Source organism: Saimiri boliviensis, chromosome 2 (assembly GCF_048565385.1).
Source record: "Saimiri boliviensis isolate mSaiBol1 chromosome 2, mSaiBol1.pri, whole genome shotgun sequence".
Classification (NCBI taxonomy): Eukaryota; Metazoa; Chordata; class Mammalia; order Primates; family Cebidae; genus Saimiri; species Saimiri boliviensis.
The window spans coordinates 111773108-111792814 of record NC_133450.1 but is presented as its reverse complement, the minus strand read 5'-3'; the positions used below and the strand labels follow the sequence as shown (position 1 = coordinate 111792814).

At 47.8% G+C, this 19707-nt stretch overlaps 1 long non-coding RNA gene across 1 annotated transcript; it reads left to right on the top strand.

Annotated features, from left to right (window-relative positions):
- Positions 1-8811: 8811 nt before the first annotated feature.
- On the top strand, positions 8812-18787 carry LOC141583644 (uncharacterized). The gene is made up of 5 exons (XR_012516403.1): positions 8812-10139; positions 12440-12569; positions 16456-16569; positions 16871-16989; positions 18688-18787. It is a non-coding gene; the product is annotated as an uncharacterized LOC141583644 (long non-coding RNA).
- Positions 18788-19707: the final 920 nt, after the last annotated feature.

The window sequence follows — 19707 nt, the reverse complement described above, 5'->3', positions numbered from 1 at the left end:
GTGCATGTGGAAGAGGGGGTGCTGTTCTTCCTCCAGGTTGAAAACATGATATATTGAAAAGTACATGAGAGGCTGGGTGCAGGGGCTCAGGCCTGTAATTTCAGCACTTCGGGAGGCTGAGGCTGGTGGATCACCTGAGGTAGGAGTTCAAAACCAGCCTGGCCAACATGGGGAAACCCCATCTCCTAAACATACAAAAATTAGCTGGGCGGCATTTGCCTGTAATCCCAGCTACTTGGGAGGCTGAGGTGAGGGAATCACTTGAATCCAGGAAGCAGAGGTTGCAGTGAGCCGAGATCACACCACTGCACTGCCGCCTGGGTGACAGAGTGAGACTTCGTCTTAAAAAAAAAGTGCCTGGGCTCTGGATGCAGAGAGATGGAATTGAATTCCAGCTTTTACTTCTCAGCTGTGTGCTCTTGGACAAGTTCACTTCTCTGAGCTTCAGTTTTCTCATCTGTGAAATGGGAACAACATTTGGCTTGCCGGGGGTCTTAGGATGACTGGGAAGTGTCTGGCACGTAGTAGGTGCTCAACGTGTGTGTTTTCCCATGGCCATCTAAGAGTCCTCAGGGCTGCCCTCCTGCCCTTCCCCCACAACTCCTGTGCCTGCCTCTTAAATGGGTGCTCAGGGTGATAAGGAGGCACAGGTGAGAGCCAGGCTGGATCCACATCCACGCATGCCCATTGTTAGGAAAACAAGCTTTTAATGCCTGGTCCTGTGGCTGGTGGCTGAGTATAAAATGGGACCCAGAGCCAGCCTCTCCTTTCCTCTAAGGCACACCAAGGCAATAGTGTTTTAAAGGAAAGGAGTCAGTGGCATGGAGGCTCCAGAGACTGAGCCGTTCCTATGTCAAGAAGGGAGGCAGTGGGGCCCACTGCTGAGGGCCGTCTGGCAGGTGTTCCATTCTGCCTTCCTCCTGGGACCCACAGCGTCTTCATCAGTGATGTTTTCAGGTTCACTGTCCCCAAGCTGCTTAGGTGAGTCCAGACTTCAGGAGCTCTGCTAAGGCTGGTAGTCTCTTAATGGCATCCCTTCAGAGTCAGAGGGCTTCAGCTCTCATGCCTCTGCCTATAGATCTGGTGCTGAGGACACTGGAGGGTGGGTGAGAAGGATACTGAAAAAGGGAAATGATTAATGAGAAAGTGACTGTGCCCCAGAAGGGCAAATAAGCAAGCTCTTACCTGACTGCATCAATTAGCTTTTGTTGTAAAATGCTCCAAAAATGAGTGGCTTAAAATTATAAGCATTCATTTTTTTTGTTCCCGGTAATGCGGGTCAGTAACATGGACTGGGCTCAGCTGGGTGGTGCTTCTTTTCTTGGCTGGGTTTCCTCATGTGCCTGCAGTTGTGTGTCTGAATCTGGGATGGCTTTCTGTTTCATGTGGGTTCCCATCCTCCAAAAAGCTAGCTCAGACTTGTTCATGTGGCTGCTTCGGGGGCTTCCAAGCAATAGGCCAAAAGCCACATTGTCTCTTGAGGCTCACAGCTGGCATAGCTTTACCTCCACTCTACTCTATTGGTCAAAGGTGGTTTTGTGGCCAGCCCAGATTCAAGTGGTGTCTGCTCAGCTGCTCAGTCTGCATCACAGACTGAGTAGCTTCAACAACAGAAATGTATTTTTCTCATGATTCTGGAGGCTGGAAGTTCCAGATCAGGTATCCACAAGTTGGTTCCATCTGAGGCCTCTGCCTTTGGCGTGCAATTGGCCACCTCCTACGTGTGTCCTCGTACGGTCTTTCCTGTGTGTCCGGCCTGGTATCTCCCTGTGTGTCTACATTTTCTCCTCTTATACGAACCTCAGTCAGATTAGATAAGAGCCCAGCCTAATGACCTCATTTTAACTTTATTGTCTCTTTAAAGGCCCTATTTCCAAATACAGTCACCTTCAGAGATACTGGGGGTTGGGGCTTCGACATACAAATTTTGTGAGGACACAGTTTAGCCCATAACAAGGGGTAAGAAAAATGCCATCTCTTGATTTTGAGAAGCTGCAGTCAGATTGAAAAGAAGCATGGACTGTGGGGGAAATAACCGAGATCATGATTGTGAAAAAGCCAACCACGTCGACTGATCCCCCGCACCTGGTCTGCACTGGGCTAAGGCAGCACACATGGGCACCTCCTCTCACCAGCTGTACCTTCTCCCTCCTTCCCCTGCAAGCCTTTTCCTGGAGTTTATTGGTGATCCCAAGTCTCTGGCCTGGAAGGGCTACCTCCTCGCGGTGCTGATGTTCCTCTCGGCCTGCCTGCAAACGCTGTTTAAGCAGCAGAACACGTACCGGCTCACGGTGCTGCAGATGAGGCTGCAGTTGGCCATCGCTTGTCTGGTGTACAGAAAGGTGAGCCCCGGGGAACAAGTGCAGGTCTTCCCAGGTGGGAAAAGGAACATCACTGAACTGGTTGGTAGTAATGCTATCAGCAGCTGAGAACGCTTTCAGTTCTTAGTTATTAGAGTCACTCACGATATATTCCCACTTCCTTTGTAATTTCTCTTTATTTGCATGTATTTATTTTTTCGAGACAGAGTCTCCACCCACCGTGACCTCCTAGAGTGTTGGGATTACAGGCGTGAGCCACGTCGCCCAGCCTCCCTCCCTTCTTAAGTCTGAGTCCTATTCTGCTGTGCGGATGGATCACACAGTGTTTATCTTTTCATCTGATGGTGGACCCCTCGGTGGATTTTTGCCTTTTGGCTGCTGTGAATCACACTGCTGTGAGCACAGGTGTGCACATACCTCCCTGAGTTCCTGCTTTCTATTCTTTTGGAATGGATGGCAGTGGCTTTGTTAGAGCAAATGGCAATGCTGTGTGTAAGTGTTTTGAGGGACCACCATTTGTAAAGTGTTTTGTCATTGTTGTTGATATGGACTCTCACTGTGTCGCCCAGGCTGGAGTGCAGTGGCATGATCTGGCCTCACTGCAACCTCCTCCTCCCACATTCAAGCCATTCTCATGCCTCGGCCTCCTGAGTAGCTGAGATTACAGGCAGCTGCCACCACACCTGGCTCATTTATGTATTTTTAGGATAGACAGGGTTTCACCTTGTTTGCCAGGCTGGTCTCGAACTCCTGGCCTCAGGTGATCCACCCACCTTGGCCTCCCAGAGTGCTGGGATTACGGGTGTGAGCCACCTCACCTGGCTCTTGAAAAGTGTTTTAATCATCCTGTTTTACTGTTCTTTAGCTGGGGTTGTGATCGCAGCCCTGTTTCTCTCTGCTCCTGCTAAGGAACTTCCCGTAGGCAGCCCAGTCCCCACCTCTGTCTAGGAGACAGCATAGCTGGAAGGGAACCTGGGTCTGTCCTTCCTCAGTGCTGCTTCTGTTTTAGGTAAATATCCTGTGGGGTCAGGAGAGAAAATCCCAAGTGCACCTGGGGAACACCATGGGCATCCCCCAACTCAGGACTGTGGGAGAGATGGGGTGTTCGAGGAGAGGTAAACCTGGGAGCCACTTAGACCCACTCCGTCCCTTGCCCCGACTTTTTTTTTTTTTTTTTGAGATGGAGTCTTGCTGTGTCACCCAGGCCTGGAGTGCAGTGATGCAATCTTGGTTCACTGCAACCTCCGCCTCCCAGGTTCAAGAGACTCTTCTGCCTCATCCGCCTGAGTAGCAGGGACAACAGGTGAGTGCTACCACACGTGGCTCATTTTTGTATTTTTAGTAGAGCTGGGGTTTCACCATGTTGGCCAGATTGGTCTCCAACTCCTGACCCTAGGCCATCCACCCACCTTGGCCTCCCAAAGTGCTGGGATTTCAAGTGTGAGCCACTGCACTCAGCCAATCCCTGCTGCATTCTAATCCCACCACCTGTGAAAGGCTTCTGGAAGCTCACAGAAACAATGGCCCCAGTATGACAGCTCCCACTCACTGCTCCCAGAGTTCTGGGGACACACAGTGAGGAGTGATTGTTTTTCTCACTCATCTAGATGTGATGAGCCTGGACAAAGAAGTTTGCTGTTGCTGACTTGCAGCTGGTCAGGCCCCTGCCCCGTGGAAATTGCCCCCACTAAATCCTTATGCCTCAGTTTACTCAGCTAACTCAGATCTCCAGCCTTGTCTCAGGCTGGGTTAGGCTCCTCCCTGTCACGACATGCGGGAATCCACCATGTGATACTTACTTACTTATTTGATTGATTGATTGATTGATTGAGATGGGATCTTACTCCATCACCCAGGCTGGAGTGCAGTGGTACAATCCCAGCTCACTGCAACCTCTGCCTCCCGGGTTCAAGTAATTCTCCTACCTCAGCCTATTGAGTATCTGGGATTATAGGCACATGCCACCACGGCCTGCTGATTTTTTAATTTTTAGTAGAGACGGGGTGTCTCCATGTTGGTCAGGTGGGTCCCAAACTCTTGACCTTGTGATCCACCTGCCTCAGCCTCCCAAAGTGCTGGGGTTACAGGCTCCCACACGCCTGACCTGTGTGGCACTTTAATGAAGTAAGGTGTGTAGATGTTGGCTGCCTGATGATCTTCCCACCACAGGGCAGGGCTAGGGGCTGTGTTGTCTGGAAATTCCTCAGCTCTTTATGCTGGTAAGGGAAGAAGGAAGAGAAATCCCTCGGGAGACATGCAGCGAGGTTTGGTGGGGACATAGCTCACCAGATTGTACTTGGTGTTCCCATGTAACTTGTAACAGCTCTCATGGAAGGTGGCCAAGAACCTCAGGAAGTGGGGGTTGCTCACTATCACCTAAGGGGTGGGGGGGAAGAGAAGCTGAGGCTGTACAGAGCCAGCAGGCAGAACAGGGAAACCAGGGCTAGGTGCGGTGGCTCATACTTGTAATTCCAGCAGTTTGGGAGGCGGAGGCAGGTGGACCATTTGAGGTCCAGGAGTTTGAGACCAGCTGGCCAACATGGTGAAACCCCGTCTCTACTAAAAACACAAAATTAGCCAGGCGTGTTAGTGCATGCCTGTAATCCTGGCTACTCAGGAGGGTGATGCAGGAGAATCACTTGAATATGGGATGCTGAGGTTGCGGTGAACCGAGGTCATGCCATTGCACTCCAGCCTGGGCAATAAGAATGAAACTCCTTTTTTAAAAAAAAAAAAAAAAAGAAAAAAGGAAATGAACTTGCTCTGCCAATGTGGCTCCAGGTGCAACCCCTGATGTGTTCCCCCTGACCTGCTCCTGCTCCAACATGACCCACAACCCCCAGCTGTGGATTTGAAGTCCTGCAGTGCAGACAGCCTGAATTTGCAGAGCTGCGGGCCTGGGGTCTGTCTTGCAGCAGGAGACACAGAGGAGGGAGCCTTGGGTTTGAGCCAGAGACAGCCTGTGGTGTCCCGATGCAGGTCCTGGTCCCCTTGTGTTTTGTGACACTCCCCCATATCCTCACAGAAGCCATCCCCATTTTCAGCATGATTAAAGATGCTACTTAACTCATGACGGGGTCATGTCCCCATAAATCTATCATAAATTGGTAATAGCAGCCAAGTGCAGCAGCTCACGTCTGTAATCCCAGCACTTTGGGAGGTCAACGTGGGAAGATTGCTTGATCCCAGGAGTTCAAAACCAGCCTGGGCAACACAGAGAGATCCTGTCTCTGAAGAAAAAAAAAAAAAAAGTGAAAACATACTAGGTTGAAAATGCATTTATTTATTTTTTGAGACAGAGTCTCACACTGTCATCCAGGCTGGAGTGTAGTGGTGCAGTCTTGGCTCACTGCAACCTCTGCCTATCAGGTTCCAGTTATTCTCCTGCCTCAGCCTCCCGAGTGGCTGGTATTACAGGCATGAGCACTGGGTAAATTTTGTATTTTTAGTAGAGATTGGGTTTCACCATGTTGGCCAGGCTGGTCACGACCTTTTGACCTCAGGTAGTCTGCCTATATCAGTCTCCTAAAGTGCTGCGATTACAAGCGTGAGCCACTGTACCTGTCCTATTTATTTTTATTTTTATTTTTGGAGGTGGAGTCTGGCTCTGTTGCCTGGGCTGCAGTGCAGTGATCCCATGTTGGCTCACTGCCTGCAACCTCTGCCTCCCGGGTTCAAGTGATTCTCCTGCCTCAGCTTACCGGGTAGCTGGGACTACAGGCACCCTACCACACCTAGCTAATTTTTGTATTTTTAGTGAAGACAGGGTTTCACCATGTTGCCCAGGCTGGTCTTGATCTCCTGAGCTTAGGCAATCTGCCCACCTCAGCCTCCCAAAGTGCAGGGATTACATGTGTGAGCCAGCCTACCCGGCCCGCAAATGCATGTAATACACCTACCTTACCAAGCATTGGATGTTAGTCCAGCCGACTTCAGGTTGAGAACAAACCGAGCAGTACTAAAAGGAGAACAAAACCCACTCACCCTTCCCCACCTTGGATCATGACTTTGACATTTCAGGGGTTCAGCCTTCGTGAATGTTTGTAGAAATAGATAATAAACTTGGATAAATGTACCACCTTTAAGTGTACAATTCAGTGGCGTTTGGTAGCTTCACAATATTGTGCAACAACCACTACCATCTGTTTCTATACTTTCTCATCATCCCAAACAGAAATGCTGTCCTCGTGAAACAATACTTTACGTGCTTTTAAATTTTTATTTACTTATTTATTTATTATGAGACCGAGTCTTTCTCTGTTTCCCAGGCTAGAGTACAGTGGTGCAATCTCGGCTCACTGCTACTTCCACCTCCCACGTTCTAAGCAATTCTCCTGCCTCAGCCTCCGGAGTTGGGATTACAGGTGCATGCCACCACACCCAGCTAATTTTTGTATTTTTTGTAGAGATGGGGTTTCACCATGTTGGTCATGCTGGTCTTGAACTCCTGACCTCGTCGCAATCCAGCCACCTCCGTCTCCCAAAGTGCTGGGATTACAGGCATAAACCAAAATTTTTTATTTATTTATTTATTTTTTTGGAGACGGAGTTTTTGCTCTTGTTACCCAGGCTGGAGTGCAATGGCGCGATCTCGGCTCACCGCAACCTCCGCCTCCTGGGTTCTGGCAATTCTCCTGCCTCAGCCTCCTGAGTAGCTGGGATTACAGGCACGTGCCACCATGCCCAGCTAATTTTTTTGTATTTTAGTAGAGACGGGGTTTCACCATGTTGACCAGGATGGTCTCGATCCCTTGACCTCGTGATCCACCCGCCTCGGCCTCCCAAAGTGCTGGGATTACAGGCTTGAGCCACCGCGCCCGGCCCCCAAAATTTTTTATTTTTTAAGAGATGAGGTCCTGCTCTGTTACCCAGGCTGGAGTGCAGTGGCATAACTATAGCTCACTGCAGCCTCAATCTCCTGGGCTCAAGTGATCCCTCCTGCCTCAGCCTCCCAAGTAGATGGGACTACAGGTGCACACAATTGCACGTGGCTAATTTTTATCTTTATATTTTATAGAGACAGGATGTTACTATGTTCCCAGGCTGGTCTCAAACTCCTGGGTTCCAGCGATCCTCCCACCTCAGGCTTCTGAAGTACTGGGATTAAGGGCATGAGCCACTGTGCCTAGCCCTCATGCAATGTATTGAATACTATGCTAACAGTGAAAAACAGACAGATTGTATCGGTACTGGAAGCAGAGTTTCTACTGAATGTGATCATTTTTGTGCCATTGTAAAGTCAAAAAGTTGTGTGACCATCTGCACTTGGAACTACTGGTAGGCTTAGACACTTGGATTTTAGATCCAGAAACATCCAAACACCTCCTGCTGGGTGGGAGAAGGGGTTTTTATTTACGTAGTCATTTATTATGAGACCAAGTCTTTCTCTGTCTCATAATAATATTTTATTTTATTTTATAAATATTTTATTTACATATTTATTATGATGCCGTAGGAGTCAGAGCTCTTAGCTGCTAGCGAGAGAAGCCCACTCAGGCTGAGTATAAAAACTGAGGCCGGGCACTGTGGCTTATGCCTGTAATCCCAGCACTTTGGGAGGTCGAGGTGGGTGGATCACCTGAGGTCAGGAGTTTGAGACCAGCCTGACCAACATGATGAAACCCTATCTTACTAAAAATACAAAAATTAGCCTGGCATGGTGGCACGTGTCTGTAGTCTCAGCTACTTGGGGGGCTGAGGCAGGAAAATTGCTTGTACATGAGAGGTGGAGGTTGCAATGAGCCGAGATCATGTCATTGCACTCCAGCCTGGGTGACAGAGCAAAACTCCATCTCAAGAAAAAAACAAAAGAAAGAAAAGGAAATGAATTTATGGGGCAGCTGAGAAGGATCGAGGAGACACAGAGACTAAAGATGACAGGCAGCCAGCTGGACAGCCACAGCCTCATCAAGCCGAAACATGCAGAGGCTGGCCTGGGGGGGTGACACAGAAATGGCCAGACATGGTGGCTCATGCCTATAATTTCTGCATTTTAGGAGGCCTAGGTGAGCGGATCACTTGAGACCAGGAGTTCAAGACCAGCCTGACCAATATGGTGAAACCCCGTCTCCACTAAAAATACAAAATTAGCCAGGCATGGTTGCAGGTGCCTGTAACTCCAGCTACTTGGGAGGCTGAGGCAGGAGAACTGCTTGAGCCTGGGAGATGGAGGTTGCAGTGAGCTGAGATCACACCATTGGACTACAGTCTGATCAACAGAGTGACTCTGTCTCAAAAAAAAAAAAATGACACATAGAGACAGTTTCTATGCAGAACTGTGAGTGAGTGTCTCTCCTTTTGGGGGCAATGCCAGGGGATTTCCAGGATCTGCGAGTGGGCACTCAGCATGTGGCTGAGAATCCTGGGCAGCAGCAACATCCAGATGTACTTAGCAGAGGAATCAGGGATGTGTCTCGCTGGGGTATCAACAAAGCCGTCAATTCCGGCTGGCTGTGGATGTTGATGCTATACATCCTGTATGTGAATTCTCCCATCAGAAACTCAATCTAGTTAGAAATGCAAATAAGAAAGAAAATCATGCTCCCATTCCCCAAAGGAAAGGGCAGGGAGGCGGGAAGGTGGAAGGGAACTTCCTGGTGCTGCGGCCTGAATCTCCACTTGTGCCGCTGTCTTCCCCACTAGACTCTGTACTTCCAGAAAGGGCTGGGGATGGGCACAATCCAGCCCCTCTCTTCTCTCCAGAAGTATTCCCAATCCTGACATTCACAGTAATTGCTTCTTTCTGTTCCTTTCTCCTTTTTTGAGGCAGGTTCTTGCTCTGTCACCCAGGCTGGAGAGCAGTGGTGCAATCACGGCTCACTGCAGCCTTGATTTCTTGAGCTCAAGTGATCTTCTCCCCTCAGCCTGCTGAGTAGGCAGGACAATAGTCGTGCACCACCCTTCCCCGCTAATTTAAAAAACAAAACAAAACAAAACAAAACAAAAAAAACTCCCCCCCCCCCCCCAGAGACAGGGTCTTACTATGTTGCCAGGCTGGTCCCAAACTCCTGGGCACAAGCGATCTCCCTTCTCAGCCTCCCAAAGTGTTGGGTGTTACAGGTGTGAGCCACCACACCTGGCCTCTTTCTGTTTCTTTAGAGTAGAGCTGCCCTAGTATGCATCTCTAACGTATAACTGTTACCCAGCATTGTTTTGTCTTTTAAGCCTCTTTCAATCTCCAAGTTTGTTGGCTGGGTGAGTGCTCACTCCTGTAATCCTGATGTGAGAGGATCATTTAAGTTCAGAGGTTTGAGACAACACAGGAGACTCTTGTCTCTACAAAAACTAATTTTTTCTTTTTCACTCCACTCAGGCTGCAATGCAGTGGTGCAATCTCAGCTCACTGCAACCTTTGCCTCCTGGGTTCAAGCCATTCTTCTGCCTCATCCTCCCATGTAGCTGGGATTACAGGCACATGGGACCATGCGCAGCTAATTTTTGTAATTTTAGTAGAGCCGGGGTTTTGCCATGTTGGCCTGGCAGTTCTCAAACTCCTGACTTCAGGTGATCTGCCCACGTCAGTCTCCCAAAGTGCAAAGATTGGGATCACAGGTGTGAACAACAGTGCCCGGCCAAAAACTAAAATTTTAAAAAAGACACAATCTACAAGTTTCTCCTCTATCTCTTTTCCTTTTTTATGTATGTATGTATGTATGTATGTATGTATGTATGTATGTATGTATTTTATTTATTTACAGACAGTCATGCTCTGTCACCCAGGCTGGAGTGCAATGTCACAATCTCAGCCCACTGCAACCTCCGTCTCCCAAGGTTCAAGTGATTCTCTTGTTTCAGCCTCCTGAGTAGCTGGAATTACAGGTATGTGCTACCACACCTGGCTGATTTTTGTATTTTTGATAGAGATAGGATTTCTCCATGTTGGTCAGGCTGATCTCAAACTTCTGACCTCGGGATCCACCCACCTCGGCCTCCCAATGTGTTGGGATTACAGGCGTGAGCCTCCTTGCCTGGCCTATCCCTTTTCCTTTCTATGGATTTTGGAAGACTCCACACTGTTGGGTCTGTAGCATTTCTTAAAGTCTGGATTTCCCTGGTGCATGTGAACCCATTCTCTGTCTTTTGTATTTGTAGCATATTTGCAGCTGGATTAATTATCACCCCATCAGATTAGAGTTTGATCGTGTTGGCAAGATTCAGTGGGTGATGTGATTGATCTCTTATTGGTGATGGATATTATCCTATTGTCTCTCTTATTTTGTTACTTTTTTAAATTCATTTTTTAGAAATAGGGATCTCATTTTGTCACCCAGGCTGAAGTGCAGTGACTCCACCATAACTCCCTAAAGCCTCAAACTCCTGGGCTCAAGCGATCTGCGCACTTCAGCCTCCTGAGTAGCTGAGACCACACGCCACCACACCCAACTTTTTTTTTTTTCTTTTTTGAGATGAAGTCTCATTCTGTCACCCAGGCTGGAGTGCCTTGGCGTGATCTCAGCTAGTTGCAAGCTCCGCCTCCCAGGTTAATGCAATTCTCTTGCCTCAGCACTCCAAGTAGGTGAAATTATAGGCACCTGCCACAGCACCCAGCTAATTTTCATATTTTTAGTAGAAATGGGCTTTCACCATGTTGGTTAGGCTGGTCTGAAACTCCTGACCTCTAGTAATCTGCCTGCCACAGCCTCCCCAAGTGCTGGGATTACAGGTGTGAGCCATGGCACCACACCTGGCCAATGCTAGCATTTTTTTTTTTTTTTTAGACTAACTGTTGTGTTGTCACCCAGGCTAGAGTGCAGCGGTGTGGTCTCAGCTCGCTGCAACCTCTATCTCCTGAGTTCACGTGATTCTGCTGCCCCAGCCTCTTGAGTAGCTGGAATTACAGGCACCCGCCAACATGCCTGGCTAATTCTTGTATTGTTTTAGTAGAGACGGGGTTTCACCATGTTGACCAGGCTAGACTTGAATTCCTCGCCTCAGGTGATTTGCCCACCTCAGCCTCACGAAGTACTGGGATTGCAGGCATGAGCCACCGCAGCCAGCCACTCAGCATTTTTTTTTTTTTAAATTTTAGAAATGGGTCTATGTTTCCAGGCTGGTCTTGAACTCTTGGCCTCAAGCAACCCTCCAGCCTTAGCCTCTTGAGACAGAAGCCTTAGCCTCCTGAGGGTGGTACCATGCCCAGCTTGAATTTGCCTTTTTAAAAAAGAGTGCATTGAACATTGGTGTAAACAGTTAGGATCACATACATTGCACCTCCCAATGTGGAATTCAGGATGCATGAGAAGTGCCTGGATATTCACAAGGCACTTCTGGAATCAAAAGCTGAAAGGCTGCCCCGTGCAATGGGTATTTCCACAATCTCTGGGCTCCTGAGAATCAGGGCCACCTCCCACCACATGGATTGGTCTGCAAACTAACTGATTTCTGAGATTCAGTCATTCTAATTGTTTTTTTGGAGATTTAAATTTTATTTCATGATGCAGACTTAAAGAAGGTAGAGAGAAGAAAGAAAGAAAGAGAAAGGGCCAGGTGCCTGCCTCACACCTGTAATCTCAACACTTTGGGAGGCCAAGGCGGGTGAAATCATGAGGTCAGGAGTTTGAGAGCAGCCTGGTCAACATGGTAAAACCCCAGTTCTATTAAAAATAGAAAAGTTGGGAGCACTACACACTGGGGTCTGTTGGGGGGAAATGGGGGAGGGACCAGGGGGTGGGGAGGTGGGAAGAGATAGCATGGGGTGAAATGACAGATACAGGCGAGGGGACAGAAGGCAGAAAACCACACTGCCATGTGTGTACCTATGCAACAATCTTGCATATTCTTCACATGCACCCTAAAACCTAAAATGCAATAAAAAAGAAAAAAAAAATAGAAAAGCTGCATGTAGTGGTGGGCGCCTGTAATCCCAGCTACTCAGAAGGCTGAGGCAGGAGAACCTGGTAGGTGAAGGTTGCAGTGAGCCAAGATTGCGCCACTGCACTCCAGCCTGGGTGACAGAGCAAGACTTCAACTTGGGGGTGGGGGCGGGCAGGAAGAGATTAAGGGAAGGAGAGAGGGCTGGGGGAAGGAGGAAACACAGTCATAAGGACAACAACTTGTGATCTAACTACTCTTCAGCTTCATTCATCCTTTGGTAATTATTATTATTTTCTGTTTTTGAGATGGAGTCTCTGTGGCCCAGGCTGGAGTGTAGTGATACAATCGGCACACTGCAACCTCTGCCTCCCAGGTTCAAGCCATTCTCCTGCCTCACAAGTAGCTGGGATTACAGGTGCACACCACCATGCCCAGGTAATTTTCACATTTTTAGTAGAGATGGGGTCTTACTGTGTTGCCCAGGCTGGTGATAATCTCCTGGAACCAAAGTGCTGGGATTTGCAGGAAGGAGCCACTGTGCCTCGCCAAAATAATTCTTTTATTAACATTTTTGTTAGTTTTAAAAATTATGATTATTTTAAGAGACAGAGTTTCATGCTGTCACCCAGGCTGGAGCACAGTGCTGCAACCATAGCTCATTGAAACCTCAACCTCTGGGGCTCAAGTGATCCTCCTGCCTCAGCCTCTCAAGTAGGTGGAACTACAGGTATGCACCACCACAGCCAGCTAATGGGTTTTTTGTTGTTGTTGTTGTTGTCTTTAGACAGAGTCTTTCTCTGATGTCCAGGCTGGAGTGCAGTGGCTCAACATGGGCTCATTGCAACCTCCGCCTCCTGGGCTCAAGCAATGCTTCTGCCTCAGCCTCCCAAGTAGATGGGATGAAAGAAGCCCACCACCATGTCTGGCTAATTTTTATATTTTCGTAAAGATGCGGTTTCACCATGTTGGTCAGGCTAGTCTTAAAATCCTGACCTCAGGTGATCTGCCCGCCTTGGCCTCCCAAAGTGCTGGGATTATAGGCATGAGCCACTGTGCCCAGTCAAAATTTTAAATTATTTTTCTAGAGACTCGGTTTCCCTGTCTTACCCAGTCTGGTCTTGAACTCCTGGCCTCAGATGGTCCTCCTGCATTGGCCTCCCAAAGCTCTGCGATCACAGGCAGGAGCCACTACATGTAGCCTAATTTTTTTTTTTTTTTTTGAGACTGAATCTTGCTCTGTCACCTAGGCTAGAGTGCAGTGGCATGATAGCTCACTGCAACCTCTGCCTCATGGGTTCAAGGGATTCTCCTGCCTCAGCCTCCCAAGTATCTGTGATTAGAGGCACCTGCCACCACACCCAGCTAATTTTTGTATTTTTAGTAGAGATGGGGTTTCTTTTTTTCTTTTTCTTTGAGACGGAGTTTCTCTCTTGTTACCCAGGCTGGAGTGCAATGGCATGATCTCAGCTCACCACAACCTCCGCCTCCTGGGTTCAGGCAATTGTCCTGCCTCAGCCTCCCGAGTAGCTGGGATTACAGGCATGCGCCACCACGCTTAGCTAATTTTTTGTATTTTTGGTAGAGACGGGGTTTCACCATGTTGACCAGGATGGCCTCGATCTCTTGACTTTGTGATCCGCCCGCCTCGGCCTCCCAAAGTGCTGGGATTACAGGCTTGAGCCACCGTGCCCGGCCCAGAGATGGGGTTTCACCATAGTGGCCAGGCTGGTCTTGAACTGACCTAGTGATCTGCCCACCTTGGCCTCTGATAGTGCTGGGATTGCAGGCATGAGCCACCACGCCTTGTACCTAATTCCTATTCACTGGTCGTGGATGGGAGCTATGGAATCTCTTCCTACAAAACATCCTGGCCGCATCAGAATGTGAGAGTTAAGGTTTCTAAGAGATGGTTCCTCTGTTTGTGCTCCACACCCAAATAATCGATCTTACTTCACTGTCAGACAACTTCTAGGTATTACAGTGGCTGTAGTCTAGCTGGAAAAACGCTGAAGTAGACCCCCGGGACTCTCTTGACTCAGTCACTAACAACTTAGTGTGGCCCTGGGAAACAAAGAAGCTGGAGCAACCATGCCTGCAATCCCAGCACTTTGGGAGGTTGAGGTGGGAGGATTGCTTGAGCCCAGGAGTTTGAGAGCAGCCTGGGCAACATAGCAAGACCCCATCTCTACAAAAAAAAAATCAAAAAATTATCCAGGTGTGGTGGTGTCACCCTGTAGTCCCAGCTATTCAGGAGGCTAAAGTGGGAGGATCACTTGAGTCCCAGAGGTCAAGACTGCAGTGAGCCAATATCATGCCACTGCCCTCGAGCTTGGGCTTCAAAGTGAGACACTGTCTCAGGAGGAAAAAACAAAACAAAACAAAACAAAAAAACTGGAGCTTTTGTTTTCTCATTTGTTAAAGGTGGATGATATTATCTCCTTCATGGAGTTACTGTGAGGATGGAAGTACAATTTTTTTCCCCTTTCCTTTTAGAAACACAATGAGATAGGCATAGTGGCCAGGTGAGGTGGCTCATACCTGTAATCCCAGCACTTTGGGAGCCTGAAGCAGGTGGATCACCTGAGGTCCGGAGTTCAAGACCATCCTGGCCACCATGGTGAAACCCTGACTCCACTAAAATTACAAAAATTAGCCTAGCGTGGTGGCACGTGCCTACAATCGCAGCTACTCAGGAAGCTGAGGCAGGAGAATTGCTTGAACCTGGGAGGTGGAGGGTGTAGTGAGCAGAGATCATCCCACGGCACTCCAGTCTGGACGACAGAGTGAGACTCCATCTCAAAAAAAAAAAAAAAAAAAGCCAGATGTGGTGGCTCATGCCTGTAAACCCAGCACTATGGGAGGCGGAGGAAGGTGGATCACCTGAGGTCAGGAGTTCAAGACCAGCCTGACCAACATGCAGAAACCCCATCTCTAATAAACATATAAAATTCACCAAGCATGATGGCACATGCCTGTAATCCCAACTACTTGGGAGGCTGAGGCAGGAGAATCGCTTGAACCTGGGAAGCAGAGGTTGCAGTGAGCCAAGATTGCACTCCTGCATGGACGAGAAGAAGGAAACTGTGTCTCAAAAACAATAATTAGATAGGCATAGTGCACAAGATAATGTCAGGTGACACGTGCACTACCACTTAGTACCACTGTGAGTCCGGACAGATGACATAGGTCTCCGTGCCTCAGTTTTTCCACCTGTCGAATAGGAACCATATGAGGATGTACTCGTAAGATGATGCTCAAGGCTAAATAATGTCATCCATGAACGTGCCTAGACCAGCACCTCCTGCATTTTAAATACTCTTCCCTTTTGGCTGCTGTTGCTACTATTTTACTAACTGGGTTGATTTCTAGCCTGCAAAAAAAGGATCACAAGTTTGTGAACAAGACCATTATTCCTTACCAAATGATTCATAACCCCAATTTTACTTTTGCTTTTTTTTTTTTGTTTGTGTTTTTGGAAACAGAGTCTCACTCCCACTCCCAGGCTCGAGTGATTCTCCTGCTCAGTCTCATGAGTAACTGGGATTAAAGGTACCCACAACTAGGCCCAGCTAATTTATGTATTTTTAGTACAGATGGGGTTTCACCATGTTGGCCAGGCTGATCTCAAACTCCTGACCTCACGTAATCCATCCACCTCGGCCTCCCAAAGTGCTGGGATTATAGGCGTGTGCCACCCCACCAGCCCATAACCCCAGTTTCTTTTTACCAACTTAGATTATGGAACTTGGCATGATGCCCAGATTCCCATAATGCAAATTGTCCTCCCCAATTATAACTACCAGTTTTTTTTCATCTAAGAAAAACAAAACAAAAATTGAAATGCTGGTCATTTTTGTGGACAAAAAGATAAGTATGGCCAGGGGTAGTGGCTCATGCCTGTAATTCCAGCACTTTGAGAGGCTGAGGCGGGAACATCACTTGAAGCCAGAAGTTCGAGACCAGCCTGACCAACACGGTGAATGCCCCTCTCTACTAAAACTACAAAAATGAGCCAGGTGGGCTGGTGTGCGCCTGCAGTCCCAGCTACTCAGGAGGCTGAGGCAGGAGAATCACTTAACCCAGGAGGCAGAGGTTGCAGTGAGCAGAGATCACGCCACTGCAGTCCAGCTTGGGCAACAAGATCAGAACTCCATCTCAAAAAACAAACAAAAAAAAGTAATGCGACTGCTATTTTCTGGTTATAATCACAGAGTTCATGTAGAAAAGCTAAGCAATATGAAAAAATACAGAGTTAAAGTTTTTAAAAATTACCCCAAATTGGATCAGCAAACTTTTTTTTTTTTTTTCCCTCTTGAGACAGACTAGGTCTTGCTGCTGCCCAAGCTGGTGTACAGTGACACAATCACAGATGACTGCAGCCTCGACCTCCTGGACTGGCTCTGTGCTCCTGCCTCCCAAGGAGCTGGGACTACAGGTGCATATTCCTATACCCAGCTAATTTTTTTTTTAATTGGTTTTGTAGAGGTGAAGTCTCACTATGTTGCCCAGGCTGGTCTCGAGCTCTGGCCTCAAGTAATCCTCCCGCTTCAGCCTTCCAAAGTGCTGGAATTACAAGCATGACCTTATTTGGAGACTGGGTCATTACAGAGGTCATCAAGTTAAAATGGGTCATGAAGGTGGGGCCCTGATGCTATATAACTGTTGTCCTTACTAAAAGAAAAATTTGTTGCCTGTGAAAAAAAAAGAAAGAATAAAATATTTTTTCCTTGAGACAGGGTCTTGTTCTGTCACCCAGGCTGGAGTGAAGTGGTGTGATCTCAGCTCACTGCAGCCTCATCCTCCCTGACTCAAGCAATCCTCCAACCTCAGCCTCCTGAGTAGCTTGGGAACACAGGTACATGCAACCATACCTGGCTTTTTTTTTTTTTCTCCCGAGATGGATTCTTGCTCTTTCCTCCAGTCTGGAGTGCAGTGGTGCAATCTCAGCTCACTGCAAACTCCAGCTCTGGGTTCAAGCAGTTCTCCTGCCTCAGCCTCCTGAGTAGCTAGGATGGCAGGCGTGCACCACCACAGCCAGCTAATTTTTATATTTTTAGTAGAGATGGGGTTTCACCATGTTGGCTATGCTGGTCTCAAACTCCTGACCTCTTGATCTGCCAACCTCAGCCTCCCAAAGTGCTAGGATTACAGGTGTGAGCCACCACTCCCGGCTGTATTGTTTTTAGTACAGGTTGGGTTTCATCCTGTTGGCCTGGCTGGTATTGAACTCCTGACCTGAAGTTATCCTCTCACTCATGCTCCCAAAGTACAGGGATTACAGACATGAGCCACGGCATCTGGCCTGAGACAACAAATTTGTCTTATTCTAAGCCACTTAGTTGGTGGCACTTTGTTACAGCATCCCCAGCAAAGTTATATCCAACGAATAATCCATTTCATTGTTGTTGTTGTTGTTGTTGTTGTTGTTGTTGTTGTTGCTGTGGTTGTTGTTTTTGAGACGGAGTTTCGCTCTTGTTACCCAGGCTGGAGTGCAATGGCACGATCTCGGCTCACCGCAACCTCCGCCTCCTGGGTTCAGGCAATTCTCCTGCCTCAGCCTCCTGAGTAGCTGGGATTACAGGCACGCACCACCATGCCCAGCTTATTTTTTGTATTTTTAGTAGAGACGGGATTTCACCATGTTGACCAGGATGGTCTCGATCTCTTGACCTCGTGATCCACCCGCCTCGGCCTCCCAAAGTGCTGGGATTACAGGCTTGAGACACCACGCCCGGCCGTTGTTGTTGTTTTTAAGGAAAAAAAAAAAGGAAAGAAAGAAAGAAAAAAGAATAATTAAAAAGAATGAAGGAGAGGAAGAAAGAGGAAGAGGGAGAGAGAACGGGAGTGTTGCTTTATTGCCCAGGCTAGAATGCAGTCTAAAAACGGGTATTGAAAACGTCTTTTATGCCAGTAGTTTTGCTTAATAATGGAGACAGGAAAAAAATGAGGAAAGAAAATAACAAACAAGCAGCCAACCAATAATTCATTTAAACCTGTAAGTAGGTATGATGTGGTACTGATAAGAGTGTATATTTTGTGTATTTAAAATGGAGAGTTCTATAAATGTTTATTAAGTTTACTTGTTCCGGATGTGAGTTCAAGTCCTGGATATCCTTGTTAATTTTCTGTCTCGTTGATCTGTCTAATATTGATGTTGAAGTCTCCCCCTATTATTGTGTGGGAGTCTGTCTCTTTATAAGTCTTACGTAATCTGGGTGTTCCTGTATTGGGTGCGTATATATTTAGGATCGTTAGCTCTTCTCGTTGCATTGATCCTTTGACCATTATGTAATGTCCTTCTTTGCCTCTTTTGATCTTTGTTGCTTTAAAGTTTATTTTATCAGAGGCGAGAATTCCAACTCCTGCTTTTTATTAATTAACTTATTTTTGCTCTCAAGTTGGTTGGTAAATCTTTCTCCATCCATTTATGTTGAGTCTTTGTGTATCCCTGCATGTGAGATGGGTCTGGATGCAGCATACCGATGGATTTTGCATTTCATTGTTAAAGGACACAGAAGCTCATGCTCTCTGTCATTCACAAATGTGTAATTAGGTTTTGGCCAGGAGCAGAGGCTCATACCTGTAATCCCAGGACTTTGGAAGGCTGAGATGGGAGGATCACTTGAAGCTCAGAGTTCGAGGCCAGCCTGGCCAACATGGTGAGGCCCCATCTCCACACACACACACACAAATATTAGTTGGGCATGGTAGCATTCACCTGTAATCCCAGCTACTCAGGAGGCTAAGGTGTGAGGACTGCTTGATCCTGGGAGTAAGAGGCTGCAGAGGGCTATGATTATACGACTGCACTGTAGGCTGAACAACACAGGAAGTCCCTATCTATCTCTTAAAAAAGAAAAGAAAAAAGGGCTGGAGTTTGAGTTTGTGTTTTTGTTGTTGTTACTGTTGTTGTTGTTGTTGTTGTCGTCTTTTTTTTTAGTCGGAGTTTCACTCTTGTTACCCAGGCTATAGTGCAATGGCAGGATCTCGGCTCACCGCAACGTCCGCCTCCTGGGTTCAGGCAATTGTCCTGCCTCAGCCTCCTGAGTAACTGGGATTACAGGCATGTGCCACCATGCCCAGCTATTTTTTTATATTTTTTAGTAGAGACGGGTTTTCACCATGTTGACCAGGATGGTCTCAATCTCTTGACCTCGTGATCCACCCGCCTTGGCTTCCCAAAGTGCTGGGGTTACAGGCGTGAGCCACCGGGCCCAGCCTCGTTACTGTTGTTTTTTGAGATGGAGTGTCATGCTCTGCCCGGGCTGGAGTGCGGTGGTTCAATCTCAGCTCACTGCAACTCCACCTCCTGTGTTCAAGTGATTCTCCCACCTCAGCCTCCCAAGTAGCTGGGATTACAGGTGTGCACCCCCACACCCGGCTCATTTTTATATTTTCAGTAGAGATGGGATTTCACCATGTTGGCCAGGCTGGTCTGAAACTCCTGACCTCAGGAGATCCACCGGCCTTGGCCTCCCAAAGTGATGGGATTACAGGTGTGGGTCACTGCGTTCGGTCGATTTATTGTTTTGGCTGGGTTGGATCTGGCAGGTGTGTGGTTAATAAACCAGGT